Source organism: Chrysemys picta, chromosome 6 (assembly GCF_011386835.1).
Source record: "Chrysemys picta bellii isolate R12L10 chromosome 6, ASM1138683v2, whole genome shotgun sequence".
NCBI lineage: Eukaryota > Metazoa > Chordata > Testudines > Emydidae > Chrysemys > Chrysemys picta.
The window spans coordinates 120,320,301-120,335,236 of record NC_088796.1 but is presented as its reverse complement, the minus strand read 5'-3'; positions in this window follow the sequence as shown (position 1 = coordinate 120,335,236).

The window sequence follows — 14,936 nt, the reverse complement described above, 5'->3', positions numbered from 1 at the left end:
AAAAGAGCAAGCAACCGGGGAGAGGAACTTTGTCTGGGTTTACATTTCAAAGAATACATTTCAAAGGTTATCTGAACTATAAATGAGAAGGTGGATTCCTTTGTTATCTATCACTTAAGGGACAAAAGGGGCCAGTGATCTTGGAATCTGTGAAAGGTGGATCCCACAGTCATGTGGGTTGAGGATGCTGAGAACTGACGGTAGTGAGAAATTCCCTGAGACCAGGAGTGTAATCTGTTAAATTTTAGACACTAGAATGCATATTTTATTTTGTTTTACTTGTAACCATTTTCTGTTTCTATCACCTCTGCTTAGTGCCACTTAAATCTCTGTTCTTTATCAATAAACTTAAGTTTAGCTTTACTATAAAATCAACTCACTCCCTGTTATATTAAGATGAGGTGTGCAATCTCAGCTGAGCCAACAGGCTGGTGTGCATTCTGTCTCAAGCTTCAATCTCAATAAAGTGTGGGACTTAACCAAGTGCTTCAGTGTATGCATATGCTAATTGCTGAATTGGAGCCTTAAAGTAGTTTGGCAATAATTATATTATTTGTCTGTCACATGCCATTCAGGAAAGCCAGGGTTAAATTCAGCCGTGATGCTATGGGATTCATGCTTGGAGGGTTCCTTTGATGTTTTATTGCATCTTCCTATCTTGAAATGACATTACACATCGCTCATCACTAGCCAGTGCCGGAGTCATACTGATCTCTGTAGTAGCAGGAGATTTGATTTAGGTGAAAACTCTGTGTTTATTTACAAACACGTCAATCTTTCTGTATTCTCAATAGCTGGACTCAGTACCACTGCATTACTAGCAGTTAGAAGCTGTATGCAACTACAGATTTGAGGACCCAGTATTGGAAAGTGTTCAGTCCCCTCAACTTTCAGAGATGAGAGCGCCTCCTAAGAGGGTGAGGAAAAAATAATTTCCCCTAATTTTTGCAAATTTAGGGGCAATGTGAAATTTTGCATGAATTCCCAGTAAGTGCATGAAATTCTTCCAAATTATACAATTTGTACTGAACACTGAAAATGGCATTCTGCACCTGCAAGCTTGTTTCCAGAAGCTAGATTCCAGCAATGCTGATAAATTACAAACGGCTGCAAGATTATTGACCTGCAAATTAAGGCCCTGATCCTACAAAGACTTAAGCAAAGTGAGATGCTTGCTGCATCAGGCCCCAATCCTGTAAGGATTTGTGAATATGTTTAACTTTTATGCCTTCTGAGTAATCTCATTGAAATATGTGTGTAAAATTGAGCACATGCATAAGTCTTTGCAGGATCAGGGCCTAACCCAGCAAGTATCTCACTTTGCTTAATTATTAGTAGTAATAATCCATCTTGAGATAGCACTTCAGTTAGGTTGAGACTCATTTGTACCAGCCGCTGTGAATCAATGACAGTGCCTGTCCCCAGGAGTTTAAAGCCTACAAGACAAGATAGAACAGGTGCATGGCTTGGAGAGGAAAGAAAACAGGGTATCTTAGCAGAAGCTAACTGTGTGTGCATTTCATAGCCACTCAGAACAGCACATCACCTGCCTAACCTTAATGAGATGGCAGTTTTCTGTTTGAATTACAGCAAAGATAACTGATAGAAAAGGAAATCCCCATTTTGCAGATTGAGATCTGAAGCACTGAGAGTAAGTGACATGCCTGGGGCCACAGGGGAAAGTCTGTGGCAGGGCAGGGATTTGAACACTAGTCTAAGTACTAAGTTAATGCTTTAGGCACTAGGCCATCATTCCTCTCTCGGGTTTATCTCAGCCTTGTGTGCAGCTGTGGACATACAGCCCATGCTGATTTGCTTTTAACTGATGCCTGGATTCAGCTTCAGTTGAGGTGTTTTTGCCAAGAGGCGCAGCATTCTGTGCTGCTAAAAATAGAAGTGGGTTAGCTGTCAAGATGAACGGTGTTGATTTCACGGTAGCACAAAACTCATTTCTTGAGTGGTGAAACATTGTTTCCCCCACCCCCAAACCTGAGCAATGTCTGATTGTTCACCAGCCATGTGAACAGTTCTAGTAACACTCACAAAACACTGAGAACAAACACTTGAAAAGGACAGATGAAATACTCAAGCAAACAGGGTGGCCCACGCTATTTAGGATACTGTGGTAAGGATCTTTTCAGCCTGCGAGCATCTTAGTGTCTTTTAAATAGGGTTCAACCAAACAAGAAACTAGCAGTTTTTTTTAAATCAAGGCTCTAAGGTTATTCAGAGCACAATGAAAACTGAAAAGTCCTTTCTTTTCAGCCTGTCTCACCAGAGGTGGGGTTAGGCACATACAGCAAAGGAGTCTGACTCCGGAGGAGTTCCACAGCAGGTAGAAATATTAGAAGATGTTTTTATTTCCTCAACTGCCAGTGTGACAGCTGCCAATGCCATCTTTGCTGACACTCTGGGGATTAAACCATGGAGCCTTCAGAGCTAAATGCATGAGCTGTTACAGCTTGAGCGAGAGCTCCCTAGCAGGGGTGCTAACAGATTCATATCCTCACCTGGATCAGGCACAGAGGGAGACCTGTAACATACTTTCCATCAGGTTACACAGGCAGAGAGAGAAGTCCAGCGGTATGGTAGAAAATTTCCTCACCCTAGTGTGAAATTCACTTATGTGCAAAGGGCTCTCTCTAAGCCTAGGCATGCCTTAAGTCTCATGAAAGTCCTCAAAATAAGCCCTATGGCCTTGGTCTGGCCCTCTGCACTGGGGTGAAATTCACCCACTAGTGAAGTCAAGAGAACGAGATTAGGGAAAAGAGAGATGAAGGCAACCTGGGGAAGGAGGAAGAGGAAAAAGTGACAGACAGCCCACTTGGATGACCTGGAAGGGTGCTCTCACAAGAGATTTGTTTGCCTATGTCCAGGAGTGCAAGTAGGGCAGTACCCTCCAGTACACAGTACTGGGAAAAGATTTTTAGCCGGTACAGGGTACCGGAAAGACTTGGGGCTAGCCCCCGCACCCTTCCAGGGGGTGGGGTGGGGCTGCGCTCTGCTCCTTAAAGGAGAAGAATGCGGCTAAGGAGGGCTTTCATTCTTTAAATAACTTTAACAGCACAATACATATGCTAACAAACTTAAACAAAGCCTTTAAGTTTGATAGCATATGTATTGTGCTGTTACATTGGTCAGGAATCCTCAAGAGGGGAGGGGTAGGGGGGACAGAAGGTGTTTAAACAGTGTTTTTTATTCTGTTTTTCCCCATTGGTCTGAATTATCCACGACATCCATACTGCATCACATCAAGTCCAAATAAATTAGAGGAATGCCTCTGCTTGCACTGACCAGAGGATGTTTGGATTCTGATATCAGCCCAATTCTGCATCAGGAATCAGATGTTATCCCCAGTGTACATAGAATTCTTCTTTGCAGCCAAACTAGTCTATCATGCATTTTGTTAACTGGAACTGGAGCAGCAAAACAGAGACAACAAATGCCTCATTTTCCAGCTTGGTAGGTGAGAGAACTGTAAGAAAAGATTATAATGCCAGACACTGTTGGCCTTAAATCAGCTGCCTCAGGAATCCGCCAAGAACTTTGCTGAAAATATGTTCCTCATCTTAGCAACGGAGCTAGAACTTACCACACATCTGCCCACCTTTATTCGAATGAAGCTTCTTCTGATCTGACAGCTCAGGCATGGTCAGTTTCATCAAGAACAATTTACAAACATGGAACCCAATCCTGTAAACCCTTAATCATTTCATCAACCCCATTGAAGACACTGGGACTATTTGCATGACTATGGGCCACTTTTGTGGACTGGTAAGAGTTTCAGGAGTCTGTTTCTATAAAAGAAGTTGAATCCTCCCTGGAAATGCAATGTCTGGGTACAATACCATAAAGCAGTTTAGGATACAGTTCTACTTAAAATTTGTCTTTTAATAAGTCATATGTATGCTGAAATGGCTCCTCACCCAACTCCCATATTCCATAGAAACAGACTGAATACTACATATGTGGGGGGAAGTGAGTAGTTAAGCATGCTGATGTTTGTATATTCAAAGTGGGGTGTTGGAGGGGACGGGGAGAGCGTGGGGGCCCTGGGCTGGTGGCTGGGTGGGAAGAAGTCACATGAAAGGTCAAGTGGGGAGGTCACGTGCCCCCCTTGTGTCCCTCCCATGAGTGCAGTACCGTCCCGAAATGATTTCTACTTGAACCACTGCCTATGTCCCCAAGGTGTAGTGGGCCAGCCCTGTGCTCTGTGATATTAGACGAAGGGGGCACCTCATCAGCCGTATTAGAAGAGAGAAGCACTAGGTAGCTGGTCTGGCTGAGGCACCAAGGTTTTTTGGAGTGTCAGCCAGCAAGCTGTGACATTCATATAACAAGAGTGATGAGTTTGTGTGACTATCCACATGTCATCTGCAGTCACTGTCTTTCAAGGCTCATTTTATGAGGTGAGGCACAGAGCTAGGACATCAGATGGTTTGCAAAACATGACTGTTCCTCTGTTAAGCTGTAGTATTAGGTTGAGTACAAGTGTGGGAAACCATAGTTATTTTTATGATTCATATAATGGAAGCAAGGCGCTTTCTAAACCTATGAAAAGACAGTACCCCAGCCCTGAGCAGCATACAGTTAGAAAAATGACACAAAGGTTCTTATGACATACCAGAGTACAATCCAGATCACTGGGGGGGCTGTGTCACCTCTGCCCTGGAAGCTGGGGAGCCCTGGAATGACTCGCTGTTGTAATCTCCAGCCTGGAGTGCTCACAACCAGCCACCAGACCACTTTGTGTTTGTGTAACTACAGCCTGACAGTCACACCTGGCTCTCACCAGCCTTGATTATACTGCAGGATGATCCCAACACACCCCCAGTCTCGGACGTTCCTCCAGAAATGTGTGTCCTGCACTACCCAGCCCTCTCCCAGACAGCCCAAAATATTAAATTTGTTATTCCTTTAAGGGAATAATGTACTCCAGTTTATTATGATACAGGAAGTTACCTAGACACTTCAGATTGAACATACTGGATTAAATAAAACAAGTTTATTAACTACAAAGAGAGATTTTAAGTGAGTACAAGAAATGAGGCATAAAAGTCAGAAATGGTTACAAGAAAAATAAAGATAAAGCACTTTCTAGTGCCTAACTTAAACTACATTAGATTCAAGCAAAATTTCTCACCACATGCTTCCAGCATTAATACTGACCAAACTCTTTAGGTCAGGACCCCTCCACCCAAATTCCAACAGCTGTTTTCCTTTGTCTTTTTAGGTGTGAGGCCAGAGACAGGCGAGGAAAGAGAGGGTGTTTTGGGATGTTTGCCCCTTCTTTTCATAATTTTTTTGTTCCTCTTTGAAAAAACATTTCCAGCTGGGAACTAGAAGACAGTCAGTCTCAGGAGGAAAAAAAACGTCATGCTGTTTCTTTGCTAAAATGTAGATCTTTGTCCCTGCCCCCCTTTCTTGCCAAAGAATAGCCACTTAGTAGGCAATAGCTCATTGGTTTTGTTGGCACCTGGCTGAGTTGTCAGCTTGTCCTTTGTCTTTGAGAAACGGATTTAACCACTCTCCAAATTTAATTGGGGAACACACTTCAGCCATGATTTCAGATTATGTTCATAACGTTACATCTAATGCACTTTACCAGGATATTGCTGATCAGCATGTTATGAGTTTTCAAATGATACCTCACAAGGCATACCTCATATAAAGATTACTACAATAGTGTGTAAGGTGGGAACATAGGTGTATTCTGCCACAGTTCTGATCTCATTCATCTGTTACCAGAGGCTACTAGGGCGACAGTTTGGGCCCTGTTGTCATCAGTATACTGAAGACATCCAGCTCTTTGTGTCCATTTTAATCAGAACCAAGTGGTGTGGTTGAGCGAGCTGTATCTGGACGGGAATGGAGTTTGGCTAAAGGTTATCTGACTGGAGCAGTTTGATACTTTTTAATCCATTATCTGGAAAGTAAACCCCGAGTGCCAGCCAAAGCCCAAAGGTCTACACACTTATTTTTAGCACTGAAGCACACACCCCACCAGCCCAAGGCTGAGTCTTGCTGCGGTAGGTTTCTGTTTGCCATGTAGACATACCCAAACACTCTAGAATGCTGGGACACTCAAGCAGATATCTTACTCCAACTTTTGCAAATGGCCCTACTCTTCATAATGGGCTGATTTAAAACTCCCAGATCAGAACTTGGCCCACATTTGGAGACTTTTTAAAATTCAGCTCAAATTTTTGAGCTTATGTTTAAACTTTATTTCTATTATTTAAAACGGGCTTACTTTCCCCCACGTTGGCATCATTGGGTGCCTTGTCTCTAAACTTTTCTTAAATTTGGGGGATAAACCCTGTCGGTAGGAAATAGATCAATGCCATTTTACACATGTTTCAACAGCAGCTTGTACAACCAGTAGAGCAGATGGATAGTGGAAGAAGTTCTTTGCAAACTTTTGCATGAATTCCCAATTGCTCTTGGATTCAGCTTTGGATTCAACATATTTTCAGCTTGAATCCATGCTTGAATCTGTTCCACAGTAATTCAGCTCATCTAGAAACCAAGGCCTAGTCTAAACATAGTTGCACTGGTTTAAATGAAAGGTGTGATGTCGCATCAATTTAGCTAACTGGTGCAACTGTGTATAGACACTCTTACATTGGTTTTAACCAACCTTAAAGCAGATTAACTTGGCCTTGCTAGTTTGCTGAAGGCATTAGCTTCTAATTTCTAAAAGACAAAGTTGTCCAATGTTTTCCACAAGCTGCCAATAATTTTTTTATTTTTTTTTTTACATTTTAATGCGATCCTGACTACAGTCTAAGAGATATGTTGTGTGCCAGGTGATTCTTATAGTCTCTCTTTTAACATTTGAGCCAATGGGATGTTTCTCTCCACATAACTGGTCACACAGATACTTTCCTGTCCAGCTCTGACACAATCTTATTTAAAAAAAATTGTCATTTAGAGGTCAGACAGCCTCTCTGCCCAAAAGTGCCTTTCATTCATTTCAGTGTGTATGAAATATTAAAATTAAGGGCCCTAATCTCCTTTCACTTACACAACACACAAGTCAGACTTTCATGTTCTTTACTTGACTGATACAAAGTAATGGAGCACAACGCGGAGAATCAAGATTTAGAAGTTATGCAAGGATGGGCAGCACACTCTACAGAAAGGGATATCAAAATGAGATATAAGTGACTATGGTGAGCAATAAAATATTTCCTTCTGCCAAACACTGTGTAAAACAGACAAACCGAGCTTTCCTGAAGGGCAATATCTTCACAGCTTGAAGTGATAGGATCATCACTTATAAAGGATCATATAGCGCTGAAGAAAATGTCTTGTTTTGTAAGAAAAACTGAACAGTCCCCTGGGGTTGCCTTCAACAGCTTCATCTGACCCCATCTTTTATAACTCATAGGCCCATATTTCCACTGAGAGCATGTATGACAGTGACTCCAAAATGAGGGACATAGTATAAAATAATTATAATTGCACAGTAATCCTGAAATGACACAGGCTCCATTTATTTAACAAGATATGTTTTTACAAATGAGTGAATTTCATATTTGATAGGTACTAGCCTAATAATGAAGATCGGTTTCCAAGACTAACATTGGAAAATAGAGTGGAGTCCAAAGTATGAGGCAAAAATTCACACAAACGAAATTTCCTCCATTTTTTAAAAAATGTTAACACTTGTGTTGATGAAATTTCACAATTTGTGTGTTTTGACCAGCTGGACATGTGGTCAAAAAGTGGAGGGAAAAAATCATAGAAAAGTTTATTCATTTTTTCCCAAAGTATTAATTTACATTTCATATAAATCTTGAATTTCAAAATAGTTCAACCACCTTACCGTAAAGGTACAGCAGTGGCAGCCGCAATGCAAGCTTAAACAGTAACAGGAGATCTTTGGGCTCAGTGCTGGGGTAATTGGTTTAAATTCTGATCTCCTGTGTAAAACAGGCCATAGACTAGACAATCTAATTGTCCCTCCTGAGCTTCACATCTACAGAATCTTCTCCAGTTTGCCCCAACCCTGGAATGAAAGTATAAGGGGCAACTCCTTTGCCATACCCACTTTAGGCTGCTTTTTCTGAGTGTGCCAGCTCATTACAGTTGTGGTGGTGGGTTATAGTGATGTAGTGTATAGTGCCCCCTGGAAAGTGCATTGGACCATCTCCACAAATAAGCCCTCAATAGTCATTTTTTGTTAACCGTTTGTGACTATTTACTAAGACTGCATCAGAGCTTGCTATTGATACCAAGGTGAAAGGATCTGTCTCCCACGGTCAGTTCCCCAAGTCATTCATGCCCCCACTCCCAATTAGTCTCCAGTGGCTTCAGTTGCACAATGCCTAGTTCATGCTGTCAGTTTGCAGTAATAAACATCAGCTCTTTGAAGGAATAGAGGTAAATTTGGGTCTGGTATGTCTGACATACCAACACACAACTGTAATCACTTACAGTTGGGAGGTACATTATACCAGGAGCTATTTCTGCTTCCCTATCCTCTAAGGCGAGATTGGTTTAGGAAGAGCACTCGGGCCAGATACTTAGCTGGGGTAAACCAGCATACCCCTATTGATTTCAATGGAGCTATGTGATGAAGTGGTCTGTCCCCTTAAGGATAGCATGCCCAGGGGTCACCCCCCCCTCCACCCCCATCATGGCCCCTTTAAGATTTTGGAAGGTTTGATATACGAGGACCTAGGAAGTGATGGGAGAGAGGAAACAGTCCCATCAATAAGTGGTGCTTGGAAGGGAAACCCATTATTGTTTCTTTAAGGGTCTGGGACCAGGAGTCTTGCAGAGTGGGTGGAGCAAGACTCCTCTCTCTCCCAGCCAATTGGGAGAGGCTTTAGCAAGGGGATAAGCCAGGGGTAGGCAACCTATGGCACCCATGCCAAAGGCGGCCTGCGAGCGGATTTTCAGTGGTACTCACACTGCCCGGGTCCTGGCCACCGGTCTGGGGGGCTCTGCATTTTAATTTAATTTTAAATGAAGCTTCTTAAACATACAACAGTAGTTTAGTTATATATGATAGACTTATAGAAAGAGACCGTCTAAAAACGTTCAAATGTCTGACTGGCACGTGAAACCTTAAATCAGAGTGATAAATGAAGACTCGGCACACCACTTCCGAAAGGTTGCCGACCCCTGGGATAAGCACACATGCTGCCTCCTCCCTCCTACCAGATAGGCATCACTAGGAGAAGGCTGGCCTGCTGAACCCCCTGGGTTTGGGGACTAGTGGCGGGGAAAAGAGCCAGCTGAAGGAAGCTGGCTGAGGCCTTACAACTGAAGAGATTGATACTGATTGCCTGACCAAAATTCTAATACTGCGGGGAGCCCCTCTCTTAAGAAGAGAAACTATAAGGATGGCTTGAAATACAGCCCAATGGCTGAGAGCAGGGGCATAAAACAGACGAGTAAGAAGCCATCTGGGAACCCGGATCCCTTGAGGGAGGCGACCACAGGGTGTAACTCTGAAGCAGGGCCTGCAAGAGAGGAAGCAGGTCAGAGAAAGAGTTAAGGAGAGATTGGTGTCAACCACTTCATACAAGGTCCCCGGCCTGGAACCCAGAGAAGTGAGTAGGCCAGGGTTTCCTTACTTCTCCCCCAGACCAAGAGGGGAAGTGCAGGCTTCGGGAGTGAAAGAGGCCAAGAATGATGAGGCCCTAGTGGGGGCTGAGGGCTTTGCATACAGACCCATAGACTTTGTTTTTTTCCTATTTTTTCAGACTTTTCTGCTCACTGCTAGGGGACTGGTAAGTGACCTGGCTGGTGGGTTAGGCCACAAAACTGGTAGACCGTTGTGGAACCAAAACTGGGGTTGCTAGAGTGGATTAATCCTTACAATGCTGTGTCTGGGGGGCGGGGGGGAGGGGGCTCTAGTGCTGTGTGCAGACCATAACAAGCTACCTTTATCCCAGCTGAGGCTCTCAGCCTTTCCTCTTCCTTCCCCCTTTCCAGCTCCTCTCATGAGATCACAGGTTTTTCCTGCTTCCTTATTCCCCTTCAGACAGCTGTCCCAGGGATCAACCACGGTGTCTCACAGAAGAAGTCTTTACAAAAAGTACCAAGTGCCAAGGTAAATCTTTTTGCTTCAGTAGCTGCAACCTAATGGAGACAAGAGTCATGTGTAATAAAGGGATGTGTGAAGAGTGAAGGATAAAATGAATTTAAAATATAAAAAAAAGAGCTCTCTGGAAAATAGACTATTCAAAAAAGGTGTAATTTTATGGGGCTTTTTTTGTTAATATACAGCCATTTGTCATTTTGGTTAAGTACAAAAAGAATTCACTGGAGCGATGCAAATTTATACCATTTGAGGATCTGGCCCATAGATTCCATCTCCAGGCTGATATTACAAAACTAGAGTCTGTGACGCAAGATCTGCCAGTTTAACGCCTTAAATGGAGGAAGTTCTTTGTATATTTTGATGGGGGAAACTGGTGTCATGCACTCATTTAGCTTTTAGAAAACACAAAAGAATCACATCACTTTGCAGGGCCTGATACTATCGGTCGATTATATTTTGTTGGCAAAGCCGCAGCAAGTTGTCATCGAGAAAAAACAACAGGACTCCAGAAAGGCAGCATCTGCATCAGGTAAGATTTAACACTTCAAATGTGGTTTGGAATGATAAGTAAAAAAAAAAAAAAAAAGCAGGGAATAACCTCATTCTGTCTGCAGACACTAGCTGCGATATGAAATCAGGAAAGGAATTCTCAGTGCTTCCTTACATTTAATAAAAATATCCCTGGCTGTAAACTGGCACCAATTCATCAGACAACATTTTTCTAGTGGTTACAACAGGAAAGTAGTCATCCCGTTCCCCAAATCTACCACATTGGGTTACTGTGAGTAAACCACTTAGGGCCCCATCTTGCAGTGAGCTCTGTGCAGCCAGTCTGTTGCAGCCAAGCAGGGCCCTGTGAAGTTGGTCAGGTTGAACACTTGTTAGGTCCCTAACTGTCCATTTAGGCATCAAATGGCTCTTGCAAATTCGGCCTAAGGCCTCAATCTTGCAATACATTCTATGCAAGTGGACCCTACCATTTGCATGGAGCCTAACTGCCCCTCCTTCCCCCGGGAAGGAGGATACCAAGGCAACAGGCTATGGCAGCCAAGTGCCCAAGGAAACCTGCCAGTCAGCATAAGGCACCAAGACAACATCACCTGCTCCCTGAACAGCAGTCTAGAGCCAACCTTCTTCATTTTTGATCCTCTTTTTTAAATTTATCTGGCTGGTGCAGGGGTTGTGCTTCTCAGGAGCTCTGGGAGGCACTGGGCCTACTTTTGTTCCATGATTCTGGTTGTGCTAACTGTATGCTGTGTAGCTGTGACTTTGCAAAAAAATAAATAAATTACAATCGACTGATCGTATCAGGTCCTGCAAAGTGATGTGATTCTTTTGTGTTTTCTAGATGCTAAATGAGTCATGACACCAATTTTCCCCATTAAAATACACAAAAAGCCCTCCTCTATTTAAGGTATTAAACTAGCAGATCTTGTATAAAGGAGTACCTGCGTAAAACTAATCTACCCAAAAGGGAAATTATGGATTATTCATCACTCTATAATAGAGGTAGATTAGGCAGGAAAAGAATCAACTGTAGGAGTTCTTCAGTAAACATTGAAGGTATCGGCCTTACTAGTTCCCAGGGCTACTATCAGTCATCTCCTTCATTTTCCAGGGTAAAGTATGTCTATGAACAGATCATGTGCCTAGATTGTGTTCACCCAGTGATTTAGCCAATGGTTGATTCCTTTTCCTATTGTTGTCAATTCCACTTGTAATTTTGAGTTATCATCTTTGCTGTTCAATTCTTAGTTTAATAAAAGTTAATAGTTTTAGTTGGAAGTTTAACTTTCCATGTGCTTTTATTAAATTATAATAAAATGGATAAATAAGCAGCTGCTTTTTCCTCCAAATTAGCAACAAGGGTCATGATACAAGGATTATAATTCCTGGTTGCTGGGAAGTAATTATTTTGCCAGGTTCCCATGTTTATGTTTGTGCTTGTGCAAAGTTAATATTCTGCCCATTGGGTAGATTAAATGCTTGTTTTTCCAGGCATCCTATTCTCTCTCTCAAAATCAGCTGTGAGGGGAAGGCAAGGCCTCTGTATAAAGGTGTATCCTCACCTGACAGCTCTTTAAAGGGCAAGGTGAACAATCAAATGTGATGAATAATGGGTGAAGTTAAACCCTGGTTTAAACCCATTGGTTTCATTTTTTCCTCCCTTCCAATAAACAGATCAACAAGTTCTTAAAATCAAAAGTTAATCTGTTTTTTATGGTGGTTTGGCCTCCCAAATATGCAAATCAGTAGAGCCTGCTGTGTAATGAGGATAGCTGCTTTGATTTATTGTATTTAAGCAGAAAAAAAATCCGTGACTTTTGACTCAGCTCTGATGCAGCAGCTCTTATCTAATGAAGGATACAAATTTGATTGTCTGCCGCAGGGTGAGAAGTGGACTGATCCCATGTGGTGAGTACCTACTGCTCAGTTTAGATTTATTTTTAAAGGTGTTCCCTGTGGCTGTCCCTGGGCACATGTGCAACTCATCAAGAGCTGTACAAGAACTGATGCACTATGGTCAGCCAGAATGAATGGCTAGACTTAAGTGACTAAATATGGATGAAACTTCATATTTGGAGGATGTTTGCCTCTCCATATAGACATCGTCCTGGACCAGATTGGGAAATGCCGTTCAACTCCATTCAACCATATCTACCAAGAAAGGCTCGATGCTGGATTCACTAAGCTGTCAACCAACAGGAATAGATCCAGTGTCCGAGAGATCTCAGATGAGAGTATGGAGGTGAAGGAAAAATCTTCTTGTCTCAAGATCAGCAAATCCATAAGAGTTTGTTTGTTTTGAATGGTCTTGTGCAGCAGTTGATGCACGCAGACCCAGATTTCATTTATTTGGCAAGTTACGGTAATATTTGATCACTTTTAGCTAACAACTACATTGTTATTTTTATTATCTCAAAGATATTATAAAGGGGGGTATATCAAAACCATCTGAATGACCTAATTAAGGTAGAGTCCAAGGGCCAAATCCTCCTTGAGTCACACAAATGAAAGGGAGGTTTAGGTTGGATATTAGGAAAAACTTTTTCACTAGGAGGGTGGTGAAGCACTGGAATGGGTTACCTAGGAAGGTGGTGGAATCTCCTTCCTTAGAGGTTTTTAAGGTCTGTCTTGACAAAGCCCTGGCTGGGATGATTTAGTTGGGATTAGGTCCTGCTTTGAGCAGGGAGTTGGACTAGATGACCTCCTGAGGTCCCTTCCAACTCTGATATTCTATGATTCTATGAATAGTTCAGTTAACTTCAAAAGGAAGCATATGACAGTGACTTCAATGGAAGTACTTGTGGGAGCAGAGCAAGCAGTCTTTGGCCCTAAAGCATTTGGGAGTTTGGTTCCCAGCGTGTGAAGAAATATTGTATTTTGAGTTTACAAAGCATGAAAGCCAGCTGGCCCCCCCTCCCAAATGGTCCAATCTTTTCTCTGCTGAGATTGTTATTATAGCACACAGTGTAACATTTCTCAGTGAACAATACAAGTTATTATGGGAAAGTTCCAGCTCCGATGTTTTGAATTGTCTTCTACAGCAGTTGACGCAGACCCAGATTTCATTTATTTGATAGGATATATTTTGTGTAAGGTCCACTACGCTGCATGATGTTCCTTTGTCATTTATGTTGGATCCAACATTGTACGCCTGGAATGAGCCAACTTAGATAAAGAAGAGTTCAGGCAAACAAAGAATGAGTCTCTGAAGTAACTCGTATGCTCAAAAAGGGCTAGCTGTCTTATAATGAGAGGCTACACAGATACAGTTGGCACAACCACAGTCATGGTACAAAGGTAGGCCCAGTGGCTCCCAGAGCTCCTGAGAAGCACAGCCTCCGCCCCAGCCTTTAGAAGGATGCAATGTGTGCTCCCATCCACAGCTGGCCAGCTCGTGCAGAGGGATGATGTTGCTGAAGTGGAGCCTAATTACTGACATGGGCCTGAGCTGCAAGAGTCAGATCTAGGCTCAGGTCCACATTTTAAGCCTTCCAAAGTGTGGAGGTGTTTTGAGTTGGTGGTTCAGGCTCACCTGGGACAAGGAAGCCCTAAGTGCAGAGCTAGAGAAAACTGCTGGACATGTGATCCAAATAATAGTGCATCAAACTGCATCCCCTGTTGGAGAGGGAGGGCTGATGGGGCCAAAAGGAATGAGTTGTCTTTCCACCTCCCCCACCAATGGAATGCAAAGAGAATTTTTAACTATAAAATTTAATGTACATTCATGGGTGTCTGCAAAGCAGGACGTGCCCTAATCCATCTTTGATTCATGGGGTCAATAAGAGCGGCAAAAAACGATGCTGTGACTTAATTTACATAACGTTGAACCCACTCCACCCACCATGGTGGATTCAGGAGTTTGATTCAAGAGAAGACAACAGGACTTGGTTGTGATGAATAGTAAAAGGGGTTTTCTATTGAGGTTACTAGATACAAACCCAGGCTAACTAAATACAGGCTGTGCTGCCTAAGGCCTGGCCTGGCCCCTGCAGTTATAAAAGGGACAGCTGGTTATTGAAAAGAGGAGCAGAGAGGGGGAACATTGGGAAATTGTTTTTCAGCCTAAGAGCAGAATAAAACCAAGCACAGAAACCCATCATCTCATCCATACATTGAGACCCTGCAGTTCTACCTGTCTAACTGGCCCTGCGCATGGAACTGAAAGAATTTCACAGAATGCCACCATGGAGGTCCTGGACTTCAATCTCTTACCTAGCAGCCTAAATTTGACCTCCAGGACCTCTCTCCTATCCTTCCCTTTGTCATTGGTACCTACATGTGCCACAAACACTGGCTCCTCCCCAGCACTACACGCAAGTCTATCTAGATGTCTCAAGCTATCCGCAAACTTTGCACCAGGCAGGCAAGT